This window comes from Poecilia reticulata, chromosome 22, assembly GCF_904066995.2.
Source record: "Poecilia reticulata chromosome 22, P_reticulata-male-v2, whole genome shotgun sequence".
Lineage (NCBI taxonomy): Eukaryota > Metazoa > Chordata > Actinopteri > Cyprinodontiformes > Poeciliidae > Poecilia > Poecilia reticulata.
In genome coordinates this window covers 6745284-6772471 of record NC_088851.1, presented here as the reverse complement: position 1 = coordinate 6772471, position 27188 = coordinate 6745284, and the positions used below count along the sequence as shown (strand labels likewise).

The following is a 27188-nucleotide window of genomic DNA, read 5'->3' as shown; positions in this document are numbered from 1 at the left end:
TGAATAAAATTTAAGACATAAAAGACTATTTATACAGGGGACTAGCTTAAAACTTTCTTCTTGTTTGTCCAGAAAGCAGGTAGCTTCACATGGGTTGGCAACAGCAGTGAGCCAGTGGCAAAAACAAATGTTGTCCATTTGTTTTTCTGGCAATAAATTTACACTTACCCAAAAAAGAAGCAGGAAAGCTAGCTAGTAAGTTAGCAAGGGTATATTAGCAGCTAGTTAGTTAAAACACAATGAAGAGATTTTTTTGCATGGGACTCAAACTTTTGCCAGAAAAAACAGTACCAAGAGAAAAAAAACTAAACAAAAACTACACATATAGCCCTGCCAAATGTAACCATTTAAAGCCAAATTACAATTTGGTTTAATTTATATACATGAATTTAAAACTTTTGTGGACAGTTTTCCACAATATGTAGGTAAAATGTTTGGTGTCACCTCCTCCCATATTTTTCCTGCCTACTCCAGATGTCATGTTTCAAACTGTAGACAGGACTTTCTGTGGCAGCTCCAAGGCGACAAACAAATCACTGTGGAGTCACAGTGGAGCTTGTATTACAGATGGAGGTGGCAGAGAGATGACTGTTGTTGGAACAGCTTTTTGGTAATAACAGCCCTGCTGGAGACTTTGCTGCGATGTTATTTCCTTAACTTCTGTCACGGCGTAAAATGAGGTTTGATGCTTACGAGTCGAGAGAAACGGACGCTTACTGCACATCGCTGAATGCTGTTCCTCACTGTTATTTGGCCACGGCGGGATGTAGAGGGGTCTTTCTGTTCAGACATTTAACATCCAGACATTGCTCATGACTGAACCACATTGGCGTTGTGGAAAGAAATGAGTGAACTGCAACGTGATGTTTCTCTTTGTGAGACAACTTAAAGTGCATTCACACCAGCCCTGTTTCATCTGCTTTAATTGAACTCTAGTTCATTTCTTGAAAAGTCTGGGTCGTAATCAAACTATGATGTGAACCAATAAAGCAAACTCTGGTCCGTTGAAGGGAATTCTGGTGTGGTTTGAATGCATATATGAATGCCAAGCAGAACGGAGACCGCTCCAAAAGTAGACTGAAGTACAGGGCATTCTGGGTAAATACAACCAAAATAAACCTGTGTCTCTAGCACTGCGGGGAGAAATAACTTGTCTTTTACCAAGGACAAAAGCAAAATCCTGCAGTTGACAAAATCTGACAAAACTCCATTTTTGTTATTTTGTGAAGGAGGAAGTTGTGTTCATGTCTTCTTCGGGGATTTTTGTGTCATTTCCTGCAGTTCTTGTTGCAGCACCCCCACAGGTGGAGAACATGTTTCTCAAAGGGTTTGGTTTGGTTGACAGTGCAGTGTGAAAACTAACCGCACCAGCTGAAACGTAACAAATACTGCACTTTTGGAACCCAGTCGAACCGAGTCTACCGTACCATCACGTGTGAAAACATCCTAAAGCAACGAGCCACTGCCTGATCCCCACGTTGAATTGGACACTGCATGTCAGCTGACTGAAACACGGTTACCACCGCTCATACACAGGACAAATAAAGCAACAAGTATATTAGAATCACATAAAAACTCAAAATACCTCATTGAAGCATCACATAAAAAAATAAGAAAATGTTAAAATGCAATTACAAAGAAATAAAAAGCGAGGGAACCCATAAAGCAATCTTTGATCTTTTTGGGTGAAGTTGGACCAAACAGTGATGTGCTCAGTGTTGATTTAGAGAAGCCAACAGTTTCTGCACATCTCAGGTTTACAGAGAGCTGGATTCAGAGCTGCAGAGCACAGAGGCGATGAATCCTGCCTCCCCTTGTTTATCTCCTGAGAACACTAAATGAGCAGCTCTCAGATGACCTGAGGGGCTTACTTCTTTGATAGCTGACCGGCAGCTCTGATATGTCTGGAGGTCCAGGACTATTCAGCGCCTTATAGACCATCAAGATTTAAAAGTGTATCCTTTCACAAACAGGGAGCCAGTGCTGTGATTTATCGACTGGTGTGAGGTGAGCTATGGTGCTGATTTTGGTCGACGCAGAGTATTTTGGACACTGATTCAGAGGAGTATGATCGGTGGGTGACAATGATTTAAAGTTTTATGCCATTAGTAGAGATTATTGTAATACTCTAGATCAGAAAGACATTAAATTGAAGTGATCCGAGGATAGATCCCTCGGGAACACCACATGTAATCTTTATTCAGATTTCCAATTACCAAATGACACAAAGCAGTCATGGACTGTTAATAAAAGTAAAGTACTGCTCTCAGCTAATTTAAAACAAACACAAATTTGGCTGTCTTGAAGTATTTAAGTGGAAACTAAAGGAACTCAACCCATAACAGTTAACCGAAGATAAGTGACAAGGCTACAGCGGACAAGTGACTTATCGGTCAAGCAGAGGGGAAAAGCTACCTGAGCAGGTAGCCTGACTAATCTGTAAATATCAGCTTGTGAAAACTTGTGTTACTTCATAAAAAACAGAAAATCAAAGATTGGAAACCAGTACTTACCGGTGGAACCTCATGGTCGAAACAAGAGAAATACCCAAACTTCCTTGTGAATGCAGTCTTCAGTCAGTTTGGTAACACTTTCTTGTTGCTTCTCATCACAATCAACACCATTGCTGGACTAATGTATGAGTTGATATGATTATGGTGGATAGTTTTGGATGTTTTTCAACTCTTCTGTTATTTGTTTTTGCTTCAACTATCTTGCAAAATGTGCATTTAATAAAAACTGATCCTTGGTTCAATTCACAGTTTGAAACTGAAATATTTAAAGTTCGTAGTTCAAAGAATGTAATCATAATTCACAACACCAGCACATAATGGCACATACTCACTCAGCAGGTTTTTCAATTCCAGTCAATTAATTCACCTATTCTTTGCCAGTTTCTATTTCCGTTTAATTATGCGGGAAGTTCTCTTCCTGCATGTATTTTAACATGACAAAATTATCAACAAAGCTGCGCATATTGTCTTGTTTTTTTCCTTTTGACTGAAAAGTCGCCTGTCCAGTATATGTTTTTAATCCAAACGTTGGTGTTCCTTTGATTCACCGTAAGCACATCTGCTGACAAAATCTTCATCTATGAAAATGAAAATCAACATCTTTAGTGTTATTTTGGCTGGTAGAGTGGTCTGCAAAAAAAAAAAAAAAAGTGCAGGAGCGACCGCTCACGCCAATGTTGAAGAAACATCTCAGCACGATCTATGGTGTTAGAACTGGCACAAACTTCCAGTTAATACTGGGCATGAAGAGAGGAATGAGGTATTCATTAGTAGTGATCAGTCCCGAGAGCAGCCTGAACTGCATTGATGATGCCTGCACGGCAGTCACCAGGTTCTCACCTACGAGGGTGAGGACCTGGACAGTATTTTAAATGTGTATCTGAATAGTTATGAATAGTGAAGTGTCTCTTCACTGCGTAAAAAATTTGGAAAAGTTTGTTACTCCAGAGACAGATACTCTCAGATCAAATTAGTAAAACATAAAAAAAATAGCAATAGTAAAGGAATGCTATCCCTAATTATACATATTTTTAAATTCCACTTCTTCTGAAATACATAAACACGCCATAAAGGTACAGGGGATTTGATTTGTTGAATATTTTTATGGAAACTGAATCACAGATGCAACGTGGCCTCCAGATGCAGGAGAAGAGTATTAGCATGAGTCCTCTGACACGCATTTTGATAGATTTAAATATCAGTCATCTATGAAGGGCGGTCATGGACCGATCAGCACTTAAAAGGCACATCTTCCACGTGACGACTGTAGAAATGTTTTTAATTTGCATCTCCTCGTTCAGGCAGGGCAGACATGACAAACAACCAGTCCCAGGCAGCATCCTCTGTCAAAATTTAAAATGCATATGTGGATTGTTTTTACCCTCGCTCGTCTGGCTGCTACGTGAGGCAATATTGAGAGGCAAAACTGTTGACTCAGGGGGGAAGGAAGCTGTCAGATTAATGACGAAGAAGGGCCCCGAGAGACGACCGAGGAAGAGGTGGAAAATAGATTCGGTGTCTTCGCAGTTCACCCGACTGAGGCATGCATGTTGAATCTGAAGTGGTACAGGTTTAACTTTGGTTCATCCTGCATCTGTGTGTTTTTTTTGTTTTGTTTTGCTTTTAAATCTCGTGTCCCCTCCCATTGCTCTTGTCATTCTCCCACTGCATACATGTCTAATGAGAGCAAATAGGCAGACAAGGTTTTAATTTTTAACAGCGGTGATGCGTCCTGACGGGCGGCGGAGGAACGAAGAGGAACGAGCAAGAAAGAAAAAGTAGAGCTGGGGCTTTTTTTCTTTTCTTCCTCTTCATCTGTTAATATCTGTGACAAAGCACGTTGTACCAGGCTTATATAACACATTTATGAGCCGTCTGCTTTTTAGTTGACTGATTTCCTCTGGCTTTACATCAACAATCCTTTTATTAACTTTACAAACCAAGCACCATTTTTATTGCGTTAACTTATGAGGAAATATTCTTTTCTAAAAGCAATAAGAATTGTAAACGCACATTAACATTAAAACCTTTTCAACATTTTGGCATGGTCACAAATACAACATTAATGGTTTGATTTGAATCTTACATGGCAGTAGAAGTAGGGCATCAGAGTGAAGTAGATGGAAAATGTAACATGATTTCCAAACACTTTTACAACTAAAACTCTTTCGCCAATGACCCAAATGTTAACAATTTTGACTGGATATTGTAAAAATGATTGAAAACCGTTTAAGTGCCTTAAGTGGCATTATCATTCCACTTAAGTGATCTATTACATAAAGTGAAATCCATTAAGGTTTGTGGTTGTTATACAAGTTTGATCATGCGTGAAAAACAGACACATGTACGTCCAAAATATTTGTAAAAACTGTAATTCAGCTTAATGATCACTAATTTGAGTGATAAAGTTAATTATCATTAAATTCTTTTGAAGTTTGATGTAAATTAAAGGAACAGTGAGGAAATAATTCCTGCCTAAAAACACACTTGTGGATAAAAACACTAATCAGAACACTAATCTCTAAACACTAATCAGATATATGCCGTTCTCTCATTTTTCTTAATCCAAAAGTCGCAGACGGTGACATCATCCGCCTTCTCCTTACAGCTGTGCTCCTTCTCTCTTATTTTTTTTTTAACCATTTTTCTGCGGGTCACATGACCCCGTGTCACTCTCTGAGTCAGGATGTGCTGTCCCGAGCCAGATTTCCTGCCAGGCAGAAGCAGGAGCGGATCATTTTGGCTTCATAACAAGGTTTATTTTGGTGCAATGGTCCACAAAATGCAGAGCAGAAACCTTGAATTACACGTGTATCCAGACATCCCTCAGTTATGTAAGTCAAAAGTGGGATTATTCGGCAGAGAGTAATTGCATTAAAGCTCCAGAGCTTTAAGGCATTGTGGAATTGCAAAAAGTATCCAAAGACCTGAAACTTTTCAGTTTTGTGACACTGATGGCACTAAATAAAATCAAGTGCAACCAAATACTTTCACAAGTCACCAAAATTTGTAAAGATAGCTGACCGGTGAGTAAATTAATTTCAGTACACAATCATTTTCCCAAGGCCTCAGAAAAACTCCAGGCGTACTGTCGCCACGGTCTAACATGGTGGTGGCAGCACCATGCTGTAAGGACGCTTTTGTTCGGCTGTTCTCATGAAGAAGTTTCTTCAAAAGACTTGAGACTTTAGTGAAGGTTCACCGTCCAGCAATGCAACTCTTAAAAAAAAAAAGTAGCACATTCATGAATTAGAAAGGCCTAGTCAAAGGCCACACCTAAATAAACGTGAACATTTTGATCAAAATTGGAAGATTACTGCTTAAGGATGCTCTCAACTCAATAAAATTGAGCCCAAAAACTTTCAGCCTTAATTTCAGCAAAACTTGTTTTGACAAAACATTGACTCGGGGCTGCTGAATACAAGCACACACCGCACTTTTCAAATTTTTTGAAATCCTTTAAATGTTGAAGTTCATGCTTTCTTTTCCCTTTAGCGTCACATTTACGCACTACTTTGTGTTGGCGTGTTATAAAACTCCAGTAAAGCACATTGCCGTGTTTCGTACAGTTTGAGGTCGTCACATGACGCAGCGTGAAAAAAGTTTTAGGTCTCCAAAGACGTTTTTGTAAAGCTCAAACTGACACCTTCGCTCCAATCCTCTGTTGGATTTCCAGCCTACTTTAGGTATTTCGAGAGCATCGGTTTCTCCGGCTCTGTTGCGGCAATGCTTGTCCACTAATTCACTCGAAGGAAAAAACAAGACGGCAAATTGGGTTAAGAGCTTCAGAGTGAATTATCTAAATATGTTTATGACCCAGTTGCACATGTCTGCTGAAGTAGAAGATGATGGGAAACTTGAGGGATCACAGCGTCGTTGCTGCACCACTCACTCGCTCACTCACTCGCTCCTGTTCAGTGAGGATAATCAGATGGCATGACTGTGTGTGCACCACTTTACATGCCTCTAGGAAAGGCAGTGCACTGTTGGTGTAAGAACAATCAGCGTTGCACAACTGATGGATATGTCTGTCCTCAACATCCTTTATTTTCAGCTACAGCAGTAAATCAAACCGGGCTTCTCTAAAACCATAAAAATCCTTGCTTTCCTAAAAGAAGAAAAAAAAAAAAATCTGCCTCCAGCAAGAGTCAAATAATGATAAGCAGAGAGCATTAAAAGATAAAATGTTAGTGTATAATTCATATTCTAAACCAAGGCGTAGCTTTCAGCGCATAGAGAAAGCCAGCAAATTGTCATGCTTTTGTTTTGTTTTTTTCACCCAGATTTAGATGCTGTTGTTTACATGCCGTTTATTGGGGAGTTGTTATATGTTGAAGGAGCTATTTGGCTAGTGCCACCTTTTTATCTGGAGTTATACGAGAGCAAATGCCGCCGGGGGTTAATGCGTGAAGATATTTTGAGATTTGTTTCTTAAGCTTATTTTAAAGCAGAATAATTTAAATTGAAGGCAAATAAACGTGCTTACATTCTGATATTAATGTGCACATCGAATCATTTGAAAGAAGGTTTGTTGCAGTTTTATTTTTACAACTTGTTGTTTTTGTCAGCTTATTATTTCTGACAAAAACAACAAGCTGTTTTATATTGCACTGGTTGTACTGGTGCAGAATTATGAAATAAATTTGTAATCCAGTACATTTATGTCTGTTTATAAAAAAAAAAAAACCGTTTTAAGTCAATTCAGTGATGTTTTTCTGTATCGAATCTGTATCGGCCGATACTAAACCTCAGATATCTGCATCGTATCGGCAGTGGAAAAAGTAGATTGGTGGATTAAGTTCTCCTGACTTTATTTTAAACACCTTATTGACACTGAAAATAGCCAACATTAGTCCTTTTGACATTCTGGACATGATTTTCTTGCACACTAATTGATTTGTTTTTAATTTTCTTTGACTTTTAGTTGTACTTGTACTTACCATTTTCTATTTCATAAAGGTTTATTTATTTTAGCTTTGGTGATGTTTTCTAATTCCAGACCTTGAGGACTGAGATAAGAGGGCGAGTGTCCATGCGTTTCCAGTGCTTTGCTCTGATCCTGCTCATGTGGGTCAAAGTGTTTGTTCAGCTGTGAGAAAAAGCCTTCCTGACTCTGGTCATTCACAACTCACTGCTCAAATGGTCATGCCAGTATTTTTTATTTTATTTTTTTACTTTCCTCTCTAAATACACAGATGGGGAAAAGTGGTTAATGTTAGACCCAACCTCAATTAAAATCTTAAAAACAAGTCTAGAATTAAAAATCTTGTAATTTGTTAAAGGATACACAAAATATTTAAAATAAATTGGCATATAAAACAACTATTTTGCTGCTTTTTTACTTCTTTTTTTAAAATTAATGTATTAGTTTCAGGAAAGGAAATGTTTACTTTTAGGACACTGCAATACATATTCAGATATGTGCTGCAGAATGGGATAGTTGTGCCAATTTTTTAAAAGTGACTTCAGAGTGTTTTGTGCTTTTCAAGGATCAGGGATCATTTTTCTCAACCTTTAAGGACATGGGACAACGTAGACTTTGGTGCACCCAAATCTGCTTTTAATTACGTTCTTAAAACATTTTCCCCAGTCATGTTTTTGTTACTAAGAACAGAATAAATCTTTTTCATCTTTCTTCAAATTGACCCCGAACCAAATTAATAAGGAGGTTGACTTTCTTTCAATAATGGAAACATGAGAAAACTTTTTGAAGTTTTGGACATACAATGATTTACACACTCCTTTACTATAATGCAATCATATAATTTTCTTTGCTTATTAAAATTTTTCATTCTTGGTTTGTTGTTGATCATGAGAGTTTGGTTGACCAGTCCATGTGTGTTTTTAAGACCTCTAAAAATCGTGTCCTCCGTGACCACATCTCAGGTCTTTGGTGTCAAACTAATTTTCTTTTTTTTGTTGGTCCAAGTCAAGATCATGAATGTTCTCAAAGGGTTGATTTTGGCAGAATGTATTGATAAAACCAATGAACAAACAGTTAAAATATTAATAATTAGCTGTCTCTGCATTCGATAAGTACCTCTTAACCTCCTGACTACCAGTAGTTCATTTTTGTCCTCTGTAGAGGATATTTCTAAACTTGAATATCTCCCACCCCCTGCATTCTACTGAATTAATTCCTTTTGGTATCTGGAGAGAACATTTAGGGCTTTTCAATGATACCACATGTGAAGGGGTGGGACTTTTGTACGTACCTTTTTCTAATTCATAAAAATGGCATCAGTAAAAACACATTTTATGGGAAGAGACAAAGTAAGTGCATAAAATGTTTTATTACCTTACAAAGACTGTAGGATTTTAAAAAAATGGTGATTGGACAATATTTTTTTTCCTGGTAGTCAGGAGGATAAAATGAAATATTCAACATCTTTTCACTTTGACCAGTTCTTTCAGAATTTCAGTGATTTCTTTGCATTCAGAATTTTGTGGTGCTAATATTGGAATATTTGCATTTATGTATGACAGTAAAATGTGATTTCGATACTCGCTGCATCGATCACGGACTACAACTTGACATCAAGTCTGACACAAAGTGTCGTAAAAGTGAATACTTCCACCTGCAGGGGTCAGCATCACTTAAACCCAACACTTTGCAGAAACATTTCCATAAACTCAGCTACACATTAGCGTGAATTTCTGCGATTGTAGAATTATGAAAAGCCAGAGGGATTGAAAGATGTAATTTGGTGATTGTAAACGGGAGGGTTCATAAAACGGCCCTCCTTGAGTTTGACACACGTGTTTAAGGTTGTTGGGAGAGTTTGTGTGATGGAAGTACTCTGCGGTCACTGAACCAAGTTGAGCTTGTTCTCTGCAATCCAAAGACAGCGGATGGATGTCTGCACACCAGAAACCTTGCCATTATCAAACCATACTGCCATCATTCTCCTGCTTATGAATTTTAGAAAAATTTTACAATAAACTTGTATCTAAGAGCTGCAATGCCCAGGGGCTGAACCGCGTTGAAGGACAAAGTCTTTGTCCCGATAAGGCGTCTCTCTTTTAAAACATGTCACTCAGATATTCCCAATGGCCTCCGTTTTATCTGCTGGGGTCCTTTGTTACTTCTGTCCCATCCTGTCATCTTTGTTTGCTCAGATTTATATTAGGGTGTGATGTGTGGTTCTCTGACCGAACAACGATACCAAATGAACAGAGTGCTGCGTGTGCAAACAAGACACAGAGAATATAGATAATTGATTGTTGCACAGCAGTCGGATACAGCAGGCCAGCGCTCTGCACGCCGCCCCCAGAAGGCTTGATAAGCCAGAGGTTTGGATGCGTGAGCAGCTGGTGACAAAAATAAAGAAGGATTTGCCTTAATAGGATGGAAAATATGCAGCGATACATGGATAAGAAATCAGAAACAATAGACAGCCGTCTATAGATTGGTGGTCCAAAACTAAGCCACTTTGATGGATTTATTTTATATCGATTCATTTTATTGTTTTTTAAATAAGCCTTCTTCTTGTCTATTTATTAGAGCTATTCAGTACAAAGTGAAGTGTCTGATGGGAGCTACTACTGCAGCTCCAAGGCCTTGCAGCAGCTGGTGACACTCAGTCATCTATGACTAAATAAGTCAGTAAATCATGAGCTATAGAATTTGATGCAGATTTTATGTTTTTTTTCTTTCTTTTCTTTGCCCTCCTTTTATTGTTGGGAGTGCATTAGATTTCTGGACTGGGTAAAAGTAATTTTTTTTTTCTTTAAATAAAACAGTTTCACATTTCTGGTTTAGAATATTTTTTCTTATACAGTGGGGCAAAAAAGTATTTAGTCAGCCACCAATTGTGCAAGTTCTCCCACGTAAAAAGATGAGAGAGGCCTGTAATTTTCATCATAGATGTACCTCAACTATGAGAGACAAAAGGAGAAAAAAAAATCCAGAAAATCAAATTTTCTGATTTTTAAAGAATTTATTGGCACTATATGGTGGAAAATAAGTATTTGGTCAGCTACAAACAAGCAAGATTTCAGGCTCTCACAGCCGTGTAGCTTCTTCTGTAAGAGGCTCCTCTGTCCTCCACTTATTACCTGTATTAATGGCACCTATTTGAACTCGTTATCAGTATAAAACACACCTGTCCACAACCTCAAACAATCACACTCTAAACTCCACCATGGCCAAAACTAGAGAGCTGTCAAAGGACACCCGAAACAAAATTATAAACCTGCACCTAGCTGGGAATACTGAATCTGCAATAGGTAAACAGCTTGGTGTAAAGAAATCAACTGTGGGATCAATTATTAGAAAATGGAACACATACAAGACCACTGATAATCTCCCTCAATCTGGGGCTCCACGCAAGATCTCACTCCGTGGGGTCAAAATGATCACAAGAATGGTGAGCAAAAATCCAGAACCACATGGGGGAACCTAGTGAATGACTTGCAGAGAGCTGGGACCAAAGTAACAAAGGCTACCATCAGTAACACACTACAGTGCCAGGGACTCAAACCTGCAGTGCCAGACGTGTCCCCCTGCTTAAGACAGTACATGTCAAGGCCCGTCTCAAGTTTGCTAGAGAGCATTTGGATGATCCAGAAGATGACTGGGAGAATATCATATGGTCAGATGAAACCAAAGTAGAACTTTTTGGTCAAAACTCTACTCGTCGTGTTTGGAGGAGAATGAATGCTGAGTTGCATCCAAAAACACCATGCCTACTGTGAAGCATGGGGGTGGAAACATCATGCTTTAGGGTTGTTTTTCTGCCAAGGGACCAGGACGACTGATCTGTGTAAAGGAAAGAATGAATGGGGCCATGTATCGTCACATTTTGAGTGAAAACCTTCTTCCATCAACAAGGGCATTGAAGGTGAAACGTGGCTGGGTCTTTCAGCAGGACGATGATCCCAAACACACCACCCGGGTAACTAAGGAGTGGCTTCGTAAGAAGCATTTCAAGGTCCTGGAGTGGCCTAGCCAGTCTCCAGATGTCAACCCCATAGAAAATCTGTGGAGGGAGTTGAAAGTCCGTGTTGTCCAGCGACAGCCCCAGAACATCACAGCTCTAGAGAAGATCTGCATGGAGGAATGGGCCAAAATACCACCAACAGTGTGTGAGAACCTTGTGAAGACTTACAGAAAACGTTTGATCTCTGTCATTGCCAACAAAGGGTATATAACAAAGTATTGAGATGAACTTTTGTTATTGACCAAATACTTATTTTCCACCATATTTTCAAATAAATTCTTTAAAAATCAGAAAATGTGATGTCCTGTATTTTTTTTCTCCTTTTGTCTCTCATAGTTGAGGTACATCTATGATGAAAATTACAGGCCTCTCTCATCTTTTTAAGTGGGAGAACTTGCACAATTGGTGGCTGACTAAATACTTTTTTGCCCCACTCTAAGTTCACCTTTGCATATAGAAACTACGAAGAAGAGCTTCCTCTTATCCTTCATCTTGTTCGTTTTTGGACTTTGGTTGAACAAGACCTGATGATGTAACTTCACAACTTCATTGTTCTGCTCAAATTTATTGCTAAAAACATTTTGTGCACACTCCTAAACTCCCATTTGTTCTCTCTCTTTTAATGATGCGAAATGATTCAGTGTGCAGTAATCTCTTAGAAGGGTAAGGGACAAGGACTTTAACAAGACCATTCAGTGGTGCCGTGATCTGGTCTACATATTACCGTCAGCGGGGATGCATATGTGTGCTCAGTAATTATGCTGCCATGCAGAAATGCATCAACGTACACCACGTTCCCTTGGTTTAACTCATTAACAAGCAGGTTTTATAATCGGCATCTCGGTACTTTAGATAAATCATGTCATGGTCAGCAGTTTGGTTTAAGCCAGAAACCAAAGTAATTCTTATTTTAATGATATGAAGACATGATTAGTGCATTCTTACTACTACCTGAAACAAGTTTAAAGGAATAGTTTCAAGGTAAGATTCAGCTAAAATATTAAAAGCAGTTAATGTCAGCAGCCAATATAACCATCTTGGTATCTTGATTTTGCACAAACCCCAATAATTTGGTCTTGGGAGATAAAACTGACAGCTGATCTTTTCTTCCACAAAACAACTCTTAAAACATCACAGTCCACTGTTAAAAACGTAGCTGTAGAATTTACAGTAAATTACATTAATTATACAGGGTTACTATAAACACTAACTTTATAGTTTTACTGTAATTTTATTTTTACTGTGATTTTATTCCAATTTAACTGATTTTATCGCTAATTTACACCAATTACATTTCCTTTTTTTTAAATTGTGATATATATGACAAATACAAGTGTTAGAAATGAGTGTGCAAAAGAGACAATAATAAAGAAAAGAAAAAAGAAAAAGAGATGAGAGAAGAGTCCAGTGTGGTACTTGTAGTGTTGTTGATATGATAAAGGAAAAAGTAAGATAATGTTAAAATTACTAATTAAATTATTACATTTTCTGTTTAGTGCGATTATATGTTTTATGTATTGAAATTATATTAAAAATTTATGCAAATTAAAGCTTGTGGCCTCCATACTGTTGTAACATTTACACTGGGTGGTTATTTGACAAAAAAGCTGATTATCATTTACGTGGAAATGAGGCTGTGCATCGCTAATGGAACATGAACAGCATGTTCAGTCAGAGTTAATTGTTTCGTATAAACAATGCCACGTAAAAAGAAACTGTGGCAGTTTAAGTAAATGCTATTTTATGGATTTTATTGTGTTGCAGTGTGGAAAATATATTTTGCTATTTTTTACATAGAAAATTTTGTATTTGTTTTGATGCAAATATATACATTTTTACTACATTTTATTTTTCTACCCATATGTCACATTTGAAGCAGTTTGCATTGTGAAGACTGGTGATAATGAAGAGTGGATTCTACAGTGGACACAACGGTCACTAGTAGTTTTATTCAAACCGACACATACAGTACAGTTTTTTTCCCCCCTAGGTTTAAGGGAAGCATGACGTCCATTATGATGTCTACTTTCCTCTTCAAACGGCCTGTTTCTACCGTCTTCATGTCTGACAAGATAAATGGTAAATGGACTGAACTCGTATTGTGCTTTTCCAGTCATACTGACGACTCAAAGCGCTTTTACACTCACAAACCCGCACACATTTAGACACCGACACGCAGATTGCTGGGCAACTTGGGGTTAAGTGCTTTGCCCAGGGGCACATCAGCATGTAATGACATCAGTTAAAAGGACTTTAACCTTTAAGCTCAATATGACAATACGTTTAATCATGGTAAACCTTAAGGACTGCAACTGTTCCAAGGCACAGAAATGTATTTACCCATTCATGGCTTCTATCTCAGTAGATGTTTCTCCTAATATCATCGGTTTCCAGCCCAGACTTCCAGAAGTTTTACACCTCCGTGTTGAAGGAAAGTAAAAAAAGAAATAAAATTTCAGAACCTTCTTAGAACCAATGGTATCAATGGATTAGAGGGAGAGATTTCAGCTTGGGAAAATGTTCGTCTTATCCATTCAGCTGAGTTAAATATTCTAAAAATGTGTCTAAGTTCAATTTGCAGACGGGATTTTTTTTTGTGCCCATGAAGGAAACCCATCCTGATGTAACTTTTGTCATTGTTCCACCGGTTCCAGCACCGACCTCTTTCTGATGGAGGTTAATCCCTGAAGCATGCACACAGAATGAGACATCTCCAGCTGAGTGACAGGTTTTCACTTTGACAAGCCGAGGCTGCAGACGCTTTCTTTTTCTCTCCCCATATCCTCCACACCCTCCCTCCCTTCTTTCCTCACTGTTTGCCCCCCTTCACTGCTGTGTTTGACAGAGCCGCAACAGCCGAGGTGCTATGAACAGGTGCTGTTTCCCTGTCAGGGATCCCCGCAATGAAGGAGACATGAGGAATGGAGTTGGTGCTGAGAATTACTGGGAAATCAGGTCAGCTTCCTGAACCTGCAGATGCAAACATAGCTACACGCCATCAAGAGTGTCTAAAAATAAGGACTTCACCGAAGGGGGGTGGAAAGGGAAATAAAATAACCAAAGCATCTGCAGAAGTAGATGTAAGAACACAGAGGAAAATGCACAAAGGAAGGTGGGTCATTTACATTAAACTACAGAGGAGACGATGGTGGAAGGGGAAAACAAGAGCGAATATGAGGACAGAATAAGGTAAATTGACTGAACAGGACAAAGCACATTCACAGTAATAGTTCCCTGCCTTCCTTTATTAAAACCCCATGGTGAGTTGCTCCCTCCTGAACCTTTCCTCTCTCTCACCAGGTGCTGACACTCAGCGTTCCTGACAAACGCAGCAGGGAGGAAATGAGGAAAAAGTTAGAGAGCTAAGAAAGAGCAGCTACAGGGGAAAAAAAAGCTAGAACCTGTCTATGCTAATTTTGCTTATTCAGATATTACTCTCAGAACTACAAGGAGATACATAAACAAAAAAGGAATATTTTTTTCTAGAGTTTCTTTTGTTATCAGTCATTTAGTTATGAGAAAAAGGAAAAAATGATTGGTGAGTTAACAAGTAAAACCAGCAGTAGCATCTTCTGCTAGTGATCAGTGTGGTTTCTTTCAACATTAAACCCAAGATGCTCTGTAATAGACAGAGGTTGAGAACTCAAAGGGAATGAAACAGACCAACTTGCATTAGCATCTTCTACTAGCAATTAGCATGGTTAACCAGCTAGCATAACACAAACATCAGTCCTTTCTACGGGACATCAACATTAAACCCAAGATTAGAGAGCCCAAAGGAAATAAAACAGACCAACTTACTTTAACACTTCGGACTTCCTGTTATCTGTTGAAAGTCTTGTTCTCCCTCACTGTTATGAACCACCAACATTTCTAAGTATGTAAAAAAATTCAACATTACATTCCCATACTTTGTGTGATTTAAACATTTTTCAGCAACACCTATAAAATACTTCTTTGTGTTTTCTTGTTCCACCCGAGTGTTGTAATCTATAAAAATGGTTACGAACCCAACACAAAACTGTGTACAGCTTTTAATTTTGCTCTCATTGCATGAGGCACATATTTGATAAACTTACCAAATGCAAAAGTATTTATTTAAGAACAGAGTTAATTTCACAAATTATGGTTGAATAACATGTTCTTCAGGACATGTTAAACGGGCTAACCACTGAAAAATCTGGACTCAGTAGCTAACAAACTTATATGAGACACATATGTTTAAAAACATAATCTGAGGTAAATGAAAGCAAAGCATTATGCAGGCATTTTGACTGAGCAGACCAGTTCTTCTCTAGAGCCTGTCCCCAAGAGGTTTTCAGTGAATGTCACAGTGAATAAAGAAAGTGACAGAAGACAGGATTGATCGGATAAGTTTCCAACGATTTTTTCCCCCCCACTTCCTCCTCGTCTTTCACCGTGTGTGCTTTCCCTTCACCGCCCTGGAGGGCCTGAACTCTTTTCAGCAAGAGCCCGACTCTAACTGACTGCCTGAGTGAGTGACTGGCTGGTTTTCGTCTCCCCTCTTCCTTGAGGTCATACTAATCATCAACATCACTTCACCAACCCTGGGTTATTCATTATAAGGCCCTGCCCTCTGCTGCTTGTATGTGGCTGTCTTTTTCTTTTTTTTTCTTTTTTTTGGATATCCCAGTGCACACTAGCTGTTCTTATGACACATTCCAGTAACAAGGAGACAAGGTATTCTGCCTACCTTATTCTGCCTACCTTTTTTTAATCTTTGTTGAACCAGTATCTGTTTGAAAATCCCAGTAGATCAGCAGTTCCTGGTCAGACTAAACTGCCAACATTGGTTCTCACTGTCATGGTTACATGATGAAAATCATGTCATTTTGTTCTCAGCCTCATGTCGCCTGCACCTTCTCTTCACAACCCCACTGACAAACTTTTCGTCCCCTCTCTAAGTGAAACTACTGAATGATTGGTGTGAATTTTGTGGAAAGGTTTGCAGTTTGAATGTAAAATCACCCCAACTACGCAACAAACAAAAGCGTTTTTTCAGCCAGAGAGCAGGATGGATAGTTTTGAGGAGCACTTTTCAGAAGAAGTACATACTGTTCTGGTCTAAAGGGTGAACGTCTCACTAACACCTTCTTCTGTTCTTTTTGTCTGAAAACAAAATATGTCGCAGCCCGTCAATCAGTATTTCCTCCTCCACTGAACTTGTAAATGTTGTCTTCTGCCATGATCGCTGTGTTTACTGTAAACAATTTACTGTACTGTAGTAAACCACACATATGACAGATCACCAAAACGCATGCAGAACTTTGTGTGTGCATAAACAAATTTCCTCAAACCACATGACCACATGTCAACAGTTCAACTTCAGTCCCACTATGATGGCCCGTTTAGACCAACCGGCCTGGCACCAACAAGTATTCATCAAATTCCTTTTTTAATCCTAATTTCAATAAGTCGTCCTGTCCTGTCCAGATGACTGAATGCATTGAGCTGTTGCCATGTGATTGGGTGATTTATTTGTGTTAATAAGTAATTTTAGAGGTGCACCTCCTAAAGTGACTGCCGAATCTTTGTTGTGTTTTCGCTTTGGAAAAGTTAATTTCTTACGTCCAGTGGTTGCTGGATTTCACTCAAATGATACGGACATGGCTTTATGAGAAGGGAGAAAGTTGCATGAAATCAGTAGCTCATCAGTTTACAGAGCTCCTCTTTCATAATCGGCCCGGTTTCAGCTGTATGGGAGTTGCAGGTGTTTGCGTCTGCCAGGTTTTTCTTTCTGGTCGTGGTGGGAGTGCTAATCCTCGAACAGGTGAAATACTGCAAACTTCTTCTCACGCCACCATCTGTGCCTTTTGGACGGATTGGACGGCTCCGGCCTCCAATCCGATCTCCTTCACTGTTAGCTAACGGTAATGAGTATCCAGAAGGACGGATGATGGCAACGGGCTCCACGGGATGGAATTAGCGCTTTTCCCTGGAAGGCAGCGGCCCTTATATCCCGTCATTATTGGCAGAGACAATGGTGTGGTTAATCTTTTTAAGACAACACAGCTGAGGGCCAGGAGGGAGGGAGGAGCTGTCCAATAATCTCATCAGACACCGGAGGACATCCGCCGTGATGGAGGAGAATTTCTCTCGCACATGTTGAATCATCCTCCTCTCCTGGCTCATCGCAGCGCTTCCCTCTCCTATAACTCCTCCGCCACGTCCACCATGACACTCTGCATGCATGTGTGTGTGCAAACAACACCGTACGGCCATGTGGTCTGTCTTCTATGTGTCCAGGTGTGTAAGTGAGCAAACACCATTAAGGGCATTACAGACAGCTTCACTATGTCAAAGAAGCTGTCAAATGTAAACTGTACACGTAAGGTGGAGGTGTGAATGGGGAAAAAAACACAACGTGTTGGTTAGCAACTGTCAACCGTGAAGCCGTTTTAAAGGAGAGCTGTTATAATAACTGCAAAAGAAACAGTTGTGCCAGAGACTTGTAAGGAAGTTTTTACATGTCTGCTGGTGTATAATATTTAGTAAATGTAGTGATAAATTCTGCTCACAAGTTGGGAAAATATTTTAACAAAAGCTTTAGAAAAACTAAGAATCTACATTTTCTTGTCTTTAGTAAACAGAAGAAATGTTTAATGAACCACAAACTGTGTTTGAGACTCTGTACTCAAAATGAAATATTCCAATCAAGTATCAAGCGGCCCATATACTTTGTTTTTTATGCTCAGTCAATAGCCAATGATTAGACAATCAGGTATTCTTACCTGAATATCTGGTAGGATAAAAGTTTATTATGCCAAATAAACTTTTTTGAGCTTTACATCGTCTTATGATGTTATTCCCTTGTCAAAATCATACCCAGATTGTTGCTTGTTTTGATTAATACTTTAATCTCCCATGGCAACCGTTCAGCCTGGTGGGAATGAGTACTGCTTTCCAGACACAGCTCCTCTTTGGAGATGCAGTTTCTAGACTTGTGCATTACAGAGCATCTCTTCCACGCAACTCACAAACTGAGCTCCTTCAGACTAGCAGCAGCAATTAAATACCTGGTGGAGATTCTGCTGAGCTTGTTATAGGAGCTAATTCTCATTGCTAGGCTGTTCAAAACTTTGCTAAAGGGTTAATAAAGGAGCTGTGCTGGGATGACTTCCTGAAGGTGGAGTTTTAGAAAGAGAAGGATCTTCTTAAAGAGACACAGGCCCAATTTCAAGGCGTTAAATTACAAAGTCAAATTGTTAAAGTCATATTTTATATATGCAGCATTTTTATTTTTTTAAAGGACTTGAATGTGCTATAGAATGATTCTGCGTGGCTGGAAAACACATAATACCTTTAAAACGGGTCTTTAAGTCGTCTTTCATGCTGTCAGTGTTTTGGTTTTATTACCGTTTTAATCCAGTGTTCAACGTGTTTTTGTGAATGCTACCAATCAGATCAATGAGCCGTCTTTATTAGCTGACTGCTCAGCGAGGAATGTAGCCATTGGCTGTCGCTAGAGGTTGCTAAATGACATACCATCCAATTTCTAGAATTGGGAATGCGAATGAAATTGGAAGGGGCATCACATGACAGGGACTATCATCACTGCATTGCGCCAATGAGAAACAAAGTAGGTTTACCCTTTCACAAGTCAACTGTGACAGCTCTGACAAAGGATAGCTTGGCAGCTCAGATTGAAACAGTGGTGTACTGACCTCAACCTTTCATTCTGACTTCATCTTTGCACAAATCACACCTAGACGGGAAGAAGACTCATCAGGTTTGACCTTAACTTTTTTCTTTTTCTAAAAAGGGACTTCTTGGTCCTTTAGCAAATTTGTTTTGCCTGTAGGGCCAACATGCTTCCACCACATCGTCTATAAGAGCCCTCTGACCGCAACTGTCATGCTAGATCTCCACAAAATAAATAAATAAAAACATATCCTTGTAAAGCTGTTCTCCCAACACACATCCTGTGTTGCAGAATATGCTGAGCCTCCACTGTGACACGCCTTTCCATTTTCAGACCAGGTCACCTTCCTTCACCGCTACATGCTTTGGCTGCGCCAGTGACGAGCAATTGAAGACAATTCAATAAGAGGACAGGGCACTCTGATCAGTCTGTGGCTATGCAAGCTTTATTACAGCTTTCAATCGGATGCACAGCTATTTGTGCTAAAGCAGCTCGTCAAACAGAATGAATCATACAGGCCAACCTTTGTTTTCTACATGGTTCATTGTCCTCATGGATGTTTCAAAAGATAGTCGGTCAAACAGATAATCTTGCTTTTTCCTTCTCTTCAATGTTTAGTCTGTTTGATGCCTTATCATGGTGCCCTGTGATATAAAATCCCATAGCTGTCTTCTATGTCCATCAGTCCACACTTTGACACTTTACACAGGCGTGCATTGAATGAAATAGCTTAACATTTTTTAGTCATGACAAAGTAACTTTTGATTAGAAATACACCGATTCACTTTTTCACTTTCGATACTGATCCGATGCATTAAAACCTCCAACACACTGCTTTCTTGTTGAACATGATGGTAAAGTCAACCCAGAAGTCACCAAGAGAACCATGGAGGTGCACAGGTCTGGTTCATCCTTTTGAATACTTTCCAGATGTTTGAAGGAGCCGCATTCATTTGTTCCGACTGATTTAATTCTTAGAAAATAGCTGTTCGACTGAGGCTCTACTGTATGCACATGTTTTAATTTGTCGAGGGCAGAAATTAAGGTTCTTTAACTCTATAACGAGCTTTTCAATGGACATTTGTTGGCAAGCCATTCTGCATTTTAAAGTGGCCCTGCAGTCCCCAAAGGCCAATGGAAGACAGAACGCGGTCATTTCCATATAATTAGGAATTTATCAAGGGACTCGTTTTAACATCACAAGTTATTACGTTAGATCGAACCCTGAGGTCGCGAAATTGCGTACATACTTTAGAGAACTGAAGCACAAAACATAGCTACAGGCATGCGGTGAATGTGCTCTGTGGAGTGTGTACAGAAACATTGTATGTCCAGAACCGCAGGCTGCACACAGCGATCAGAATTTCATAGTGGGTTTCCAGCCATTTGCGTCAGTACGTGCTTGTGTGTGTGTGTGTGTAATATGAGAAGAAGAGGTCTTTGCCATATAGGAACCCGTCCTATGATCAAGCAGACATCGCTTTTATGCGACATTTTACTTTCAGTAATTTTTTTGTAGACTTATTATTACATGAGGAGTTTTGTTTTATTCCAGTTGTTTCATGTTTTCCTTACTCGGCTGCTAGTGTTTTGTTTGTTTGTCATTTGCTCTTCCCACACAGGGACTCAAGCATTCAATATTCACTCCCTCACTATGTATGTAGTCTCTGGTTGACTACATACATAGTGACTGGTTGACTTTACAGCAATCACACCTCCTACACCAAAATGAGTATGTAGGAACAGAGGACAACCATTATCAATTTGCACATTTCAGCTTCCGAAATGCCTGCAGGTTTCTTCACCTTCATATATTATCCTGTTTTTTTTTTTTGGGGGGGGGGGGTTTGCTTTAACCCAATATTTTTTCTCTGCGTCATTTAGATTTTTTTTATCCACGTTTTGAGTCATTCGCTAATTTGAAAACAAGCTTTAACTTGAATTCATACTCTAACTTTAGCAATTGCAACAACAAAATTGTACAGCAGGAATTAGATAATTGTAACTGATAGGATATAAATTAAATTTGTAGAATGTGAAGCGTTTTTATTTTTGGTAACTATGAGGCTGAGGGTAAATCAGATGCTTCTCCCTCATCATGTCATTAGTAAAGACGGTGTGAAAAGAGGCATGGTCACAGCTTTGCAAATCAGGTTTATTGTGTTGGCTAACAATTGGCTAACAGGATGGATTCTGTCCTAATGGCTGTTTATGAATAATTTAATCGCCTCTGTCTGTTCCGGCACTCAGCTCATTGTCAGGGTGCGACACAAAATTCAGACACAAACACAATGCCGCAGCAAATATCCACACACATTTTAACTACTTCAAATAATAAGTCTGCAATTATTATGAAAATAAATAGGAAATCTCAGGAGAATTTACACCGACTCTTACACACTTTCTCTCATTCACAAGGATTCGCAAAAGTTTGACACATTCTCCAACCCCCCTCCTATATTCCTTTCTCCATTGCCTCAGCAAAAACAAAAATAATAGCACCTTCTGTAGTAACACCAGTGTGCAGAGCTGAGCAGATGAAGTGGCGCCTAATGTGTGAAACATGTGCTGAGGCTTGGGAAGATGCCCTGGCCTTGATCCTTTGGAAAGCAACAAAGATGCGACAGGGTGAGCACTCATTCAGATGGTGAAATTTGTATCTGCCGGTTTGTTAGCTGCACTCAGATCAGACTCGGATGATTTGGAGCTGGGCTGGCCCTCATGGCTGGCCAGAAATGTAAAATTGTGATGTTTTTTTGTTTTGATCAGTGAATATAATTGCTTTTAAGTGCCATCAAATTATGCTGGAAACAACAGTTGATGTGGTTGCTGCTACAGAGCAAAGACTCTGGTAGCCATTGCAAAAGATCAGCAAGTTGGAATCACAGGATGCACCAAGATATGCTGAAGTCATGTCTGTGTTTCAATCTGTCAAAGAGCGAGAGAGAGCAAAGCTTTCAGCAGATATGGAAAAGTTGGTCTTTTTAATCCTTTCAAGATTACAGACTCCCATCAGCCACGGTGCATCCCTTTGGGAAACCTTAGAGTTAAGGTTAGGATCTATATTTTCTGGTGAACTTGGATAGAGACTGCCATTTTAGTCGACTGTGCTAATTTAATCATTATTATAAGTTGCTGAAGTAAATGTGTTATGCTAACTCCTTAATAAATGTGTCTCCGTTGCAGCCTCAGACAGGGGTCATGATGTCACCATTGTTCCAAACCTCAATAACTGGCAGCAAATGGCAAGAAAATATATTTAAGGTTGTGTTTATAGCTTCTTATATTAAAGATGTAACTTTTATAAAAGGTATAAAGTCAGATTTTTAATCTGATACTAAAATGGTAAATCTGAAGAAAAAAACAAAAACTTTCTGAGAGTTTCTAAAACTAATTTTTAAAATCTCATTCATTTTTTGATTTTTGGATGTCAATTGAAAACCGAAAGCATGAATGATGCAGAGATACAGGAATTGAACAACACGCCAAACTTTTGGTACCAAGTTCTTTGGAATAGTTTGTCATTTATGGTCATTTTATTATATTTCTGAAAACAAAACTGTGGGCATGTGGTTCAGATATTTATGAAACCTTGTCTCCATTAGTTCTGATGAACCCTGTATTGTGGTTCAACTGGATTTATTGTTACATGTCTAGTAGTGTCAAACAACATTATTTTATTTATTTTTTACTTTTAATCTTAAATCCCTCACCAAGGCATACATAGAAATCTGTTCAACATCAGCAGCCACATTTCTGTGGGTAGCCTCACCTGTTAGCCTAGCTCCCATAAATGACAGGAGGTTTTACCTTTTCGGAGCGCTACCTTTCAGATATTGCCTTCAGCCTGAAGCAAAGGAGAACTTTGGCTTCTCCCAAGTCATCCATATATGATGGTGTTTGTCATTTAGCCACAGGCAGTTTGACTCGGCCGGTTTTGGCTCTCTGAGCCAATGCAGGCCCAAACCCGACACCCAAAAATAGTGCTCATGAATTTCTTGCCCTCAGTCGGACCATCTCCTTCACCCCCGTCAGGCTGCTGCTTCAAATTTCATTTCGACATCCTGACTGCATCCTCTTTTAGTTCCTTCTCTTCCTCTTCTTTCCTCCTTGTCGTCCTCTATCAGACACATCACGACTGAGTGTTTTATTGCGTTGCGTCCTTGCAGAGGAGGACCTTGGGGCCCGCTCCAGACACCCAAAAAACATACACTCCCCTCCCACCCTCTCGCATTGCTCTTGGCCTACAAAACATAGAGCATGGCTGTCTGTGTTTTTACTTCCTCTCCCTTTTTTTCCCTTTCCATCGCCAGATTGTCTCTTCAGGTCTCTTCATTTAGATCAGTGACAGCCGCTTGCCTCTTCTGAAATTAAATCCCCCTTTTAGTCAGAGTTCGATACATTTTAGCATTCCTGGTTTTGTCTGAGCTCCTTTTCCCCGCTGTCTGTCCTGATCTCCATTTCTCCAAAGCTTTGATCTGCCGGTGCCGATGGTAGTTATTTCAGATTTGTCTTTAGAAATAAAATCCAAAAATATGTAAGAGTTAAGAATATTGTTTTCACTCCTCTCAGATGCTAGTGGTCATTAAATATTTATATTAGTAGCAGAGCCCACTAAGTAATCAGCCTGATTTCAATGTTGAGGCTTCAGGTAAACTATGGAGGATACCATGGTGCAGCAGAACCTTGTTAGAAAGACTCGACAGACAGTAGTTGCGTCTCTACTGACCATATGATTGCACAATTTGATATTTTGAAAATATATTACATACATAACATTGAATAATACAAATTAAATGCCATTTCAGGTGGGGAAAAAAAAATCGACTCATTTTATAGCCGGTACATTAAATTCAATTTAGCAAATTTAATATATTAAACTTAACTTGTTTACTGAAAATTCAGTGTTTGCTAATGTTATTTTCAAATAGTTAAAATAATATGGCACACTTAAATGCCACCCTGCATTTCAAAATCCAAATAATAAATGACTTAGTTTGCTAAACCTGTTAAGTTAAAACCAACAGCCATGATAACACAGCTACAATGTCTGCTAACGATAGCACATGTTACGCACTAAGAGTAGCCCAAGAACAATGAAGCCCCAAATGAAAATCTGCTTAGGGCCTCAAAAAGATGCGAGTCGGCCCTCATGTCACCAGACAAAGTCTCTTTGTGTAGCCTGGCTTGGTGTAGATGTATGAATGGAAACAAGCGGGGAAAGGTTCAAGTTTTACAGAAAGCGTTCAAGTGTCACATTAAGATCTGAGCTGGCAAAAGGGTGGGGTTTGTAGCCATGACAACAAGAGAGAGCGAGAGCAGCAAATGTGAGCAGGTTGGGCGCATTAGATATTGAAGTCCTTGGCTTGAGAATGGGAGACGTCCAGGATCAGAGAGGGATCTTGTCACTGGGCATGCTTTCGATTGGGCCATCTTATGAATCTGACACACAGTAATCTGAGGAGCTGCCCAATGGATGAACCTAAATGAGAGGTTTTGCTCTTTACTCCGAGATGGGTAAAAGTCGGACGACACCAGGAGTGCAGGGAGGAGAGAGATATAGAGAGAGGCCAGCAGTGCGGACAGCTGCAGTCCTGCCATGGAATCTGGTTTATGCGACTCCTTCTCCAGCTTCGTGACTGTGGCTTCTCTGTGCTACGGTATTAATAAACCTGGCAGAGTTCACACTGCAAGTGCTCGTCATGAGCTTCACATCAGTCATGCACCGGAGTGCCCGGCTCACCGGGAGGCTTCACCTCTCCATCTGGTTAAGTGTATCTTGTGCTGGTGCGCGTATCAGCCGGTGATGAGACATCCACCGCCCACGTCCTCTAAACAATATTGTGCAGTTATTTATACTTTATTGATCGAACTGTTACCGCGGCCCCTCGTGCGTTCTGCACGGTCAACTGCATCACTCTCACAAACACAGGGTTCTGCGGTTCAGGCTGATGAATGATGTGAATGTACAGGAGCAACACAGGAAGCATAACCAAGGCTAATGCCATTGGCTGATGTGCAAAGCATAGCTAAGGCAAATTGGGTGACGTTACATTGTATTTCAGTATGTTTTAATCAATATGTGAGGAGGGATTTTATAAGTTTAGCAGCTGAAGGACAATAAGTTTAATTCATACAAATGTTTTAATGCGCCTCCTTTACCTCACCAGGGTTACAAGAGTTTTAGGGTTTTAATTATGGTTGTAACTTTTTGTTTGTCTAATTTAGTTTGTTATAGTTTTCAGGAGTGTGTTTTTTATTAGGTATTAGTCAAATATTGTTTTGTTTTAGTCTTTATTATTTACAGTAGTTTTAGTTTTTCATACCAATAGTAAGCAGCTTAAATTCTGATCAAAATCAAAATATTAAAATTAGATTTTTTTTTTCCTCCAAAACAAAATAGTGAGTGTTGTTGGAATTCACTCATTATGAAACATGAACAAGACAAACACATTCAATAGGTAATACATCCAGAATTACATTTCGTAGTACAGTGAAAGCTAATCTTGTAGCTTTTTTCAGGTAATATTATTTTATCAAATGTATTTTAACATAGTGGATTATTTTGGAGGTGGCATTTTCATCTAAGGATAAAAATATTAAATCTTCTCTCACAGGTTGTATATTGTTCCAAGATATACAGCACTGCACAGAAGACACTAACATATCCAGATGTTAAATGCACCAAATACTCTTGCAGTGTAATCTTTCCACAATGTTGCAGCTCCAAAAACAAATTGCTCTACTGTGGTACCAGTAAGAAGCTAAATGATGGTGCTGAATTATTATGACGATAGTTTTCTGGTAGAACTTTTGGTGCTGCAAAGCACAGAAAGTTAAAACTCAAAAAAAAAAAAAAAAAAAAATTAAAAAAGATTTAGTTTCTGGGAATAAAACCCAGGCAAGCTGCTATTATAGAACGACCAGTTCCTTTCTTTCTGAAGTTATTTTAAACAGCAATTTCCCATGAGAATGTGTTGGCAATATTAAATTAAAAAACCCAACAAAAAAAACAACAGCTTGGACTCTCGATTTCTGATGCGTCATTAGAACTGCTCAGTTTAAGTGAGCTTAAATCGATGTGCAAGATAAAAATAACACATTTGCTTCAAAAGTGCATTTTGTTGGTTGAATAATTATTTTCACAGATGACTCATCATCAACAACAATCTGTTTTTCATCCAGTGTTATTTTTAAAATCTTCCATAATTCCCAAGACAGAAGTAAAAAAAAAAAAAAAAAAAAACTCTGCTCCAACCAGAGCAGATTCAACGTGTGTACGGTAAAAATAAAAATAAAAAGTGGGCGAAATGTCTCTTCCTCTTAAAGTTTCTCTCAAAAGTACGCAGTCTCAATATGTTACTTTCCAGCCACAGACTTCCATGTATTTTACGCTTTCTGCATTACCCTGTATTTATGTGACCAGCGACGCGTTTCACGGCGGCTGCTGCCGTCTGATTTGGAAATAAAAGTGCCGCTTAATCTGAGCGTGATCCCATCAGTCAAATCGTTTCCAGCGGCAGACAGAAAAGATAAAACTGAACAGAAATCGAATTCCCTTTTTAAGTGTTTTAACGGCGACGAATCTCGCTGGCCCAACATCACACAATCTACTGTAGAAAACGTGTGGAGGCATCGCAGCTGTGGGCTGAGCGCTGTGACCAATCCACAACATGACCTGCCTTGCAGAGACTGTTTTATTAAGATTTTTGCTGAAGATTTGAACTCGGGGTGCTGCTTAATGTTTCAGATTTTTGCTCCACCATTTTACATCTTCATTTGGTGTCCATGCAGGGTTAGCTTTCCGATGCGCATTTTGGATATAGTCCAGAAGGCTCAGTTTTTGTCCCACCTGAACTGAGCAGCTTAGTCTCCTTGTTGTTTTCAATGCAACATAATTTGGCTTGAAAGTTCTCCAAGAACTGTATCTCTGGCCTGTTTATGCTCCCAATAAGAGACTTTCATAAAAACACCTCTGGTCACACCGAGACTAAATTACATATGGATGGACTCCATTTGCAAATAACGCAAAAAAATATACTGTGCACCCAAATTATTTTTGGATCTGAC

General features: G+C 39.2%; 1 protein-coding gene and 1 long non-coding RNA gene across 5 annotated transcripts in view; one reads left to right on the top strand and one right to left on the bottom strand.

The window, feature by feature from the left end:
• The window catches only part of slc8a3 (solute carrier family 8 member 3), a 124790-nt gene that overhangs the window by 38792 nt on the left and 58810 nt on the right, over window positions 1-27188 (top strand). The gene's annotated exons all lie outside the window — the stretch shown is intronic.
• Window positions 14670-19089, bottom strand: LOC103458300 (uncharacterized). Its single transcript, XR_532563.3, has 3 exons — window positions 18208-19089; window positions 15257-15328; window positions 14670-14774 (listed from the first exon to the last, which is right to left on the bottom strand). It is a non-coding gene; the product is annotated as an uncharacterized LOC103458300 (long non-coding RNA).